Genomic DNA, 1,369 nt, shown 5'->3' on the forward strand with positions numbered 1-1,369 from the left:
TGGAGGGGTCCGTATGTGATTACAGGAGTGTCACCATATGGATATGTTGAGCTTCAGGATATTGATTCTGACAAAAAGTTCATTGTTAATGGACAGAGGATCAAACATTATCTTGAAAGAAATTTTGAGCAAGAATGCTCAAAACTGAGGCTTGAATGAATCTCGGTGAAGGTCCAGCTAAAGACAATAAAGAAACGCTTGCTGGGAGGCAACCCAGTCATTAGCAGGTTATATGTTTTGTTTCTACAAAGGCAAGTATCAAAAATGAAGGAATTCACAGAGTTACAGAAGGATTCAGCTCAAAAAGCAGAGAAAAAGAGCTTACTGGCGAAAAAACGCCAGTAAGGGGCATTTTGGGCGTTAAACGCCAGAATGGGCACCATTCTGGGCGTTTAACGCCAGGTGTGCAGCATTCTGGGCGTTCAGAAAAATGCCCAGTGCTAAAGGATTTCTGGCGTTTAACGCCAGCCAGGGCACCTGGCTGGGCGTTAAACGCCCAAAAGGGGTGCCAATTGGGCGTTAAACGCCAGAATGAGTGCCATTCTGGGCGTTGAACGCCAGAAAGGTGGGGGGGACCACAATTTTGTTTTCAAATCAGATTTTTTCGAACTTTCCTTTTCTCACCCATATTTGTTCACAAAAATACATTTCAATCTCTCATCATTCACTTTCAAATTTTCAAATATCTAAAATCATTCTTCAAATCTTTCAAATCATTCCCAAATTTTGTTCAAAAACTCACCCTCCTTTCAATTTCTTTCCATATCTCTTCAAATCTCCTTTCAAATTTTTCTTTTTTTTTCGAAAATCTCTCCCCCACTCTATAAATAAACGTTCTACCACCCCTTATTCCCCACACCATTCGAATTTCCTCTTCCTCTCTCTCTCTCTCTTCTCTTCTTTCTTTTCTTTTTGCTTGAGGACAAGCAAACCTCTAAGTTTGGTGTGCTTTTCTGTGATCACTAAGTCAAGATTCATCAAGATCATGGCTCCTAAAGGAAAACAAACCAATTTAAGAGGAAAGAAAGAGAATAATCCAAAGAATCTTTGGAGTCAAGAGAAGTTCTTAACCAAAGAACATGAAGACCATTATATCACAAAATAATGGGTCTGAGGTCAGTGATCCCGGAAGTTAAATTTGATCTGAAAGAAGATGAATATCCAGGGATCCAAGAGCAAATTCGAAACAGAGGATGGGAAGTTCTGACCAATCCTGAAATAAAGGTTGGAAGGAACATGGTTCAGGAATTCTACTCTAATCTGTGGCTAACAGATAAGCAAAGAATGACTGGAACTGCTTACCATACCTACAGAACCATGGTCAGAGGGAAAGTTATGTACTTCCATCTGGACAAAATAAGAGAAATCT

Source organism: Arachis duranensis, chromosome 3, assembly GCF_000817695.3.
Source record: "Arachis duranensis cultivar V14167 chromosome 3, aradu.V14167.gnm2.J7QH, whole genome shotgun sequence".
In the NCBI taxonomy this organism is placed as follows: Eukaryota; Viridiplantae; Streptophyta; class Magnoliopsida; order Fabales; family Fabaceae; genus Arachis; species Arachis duranensis.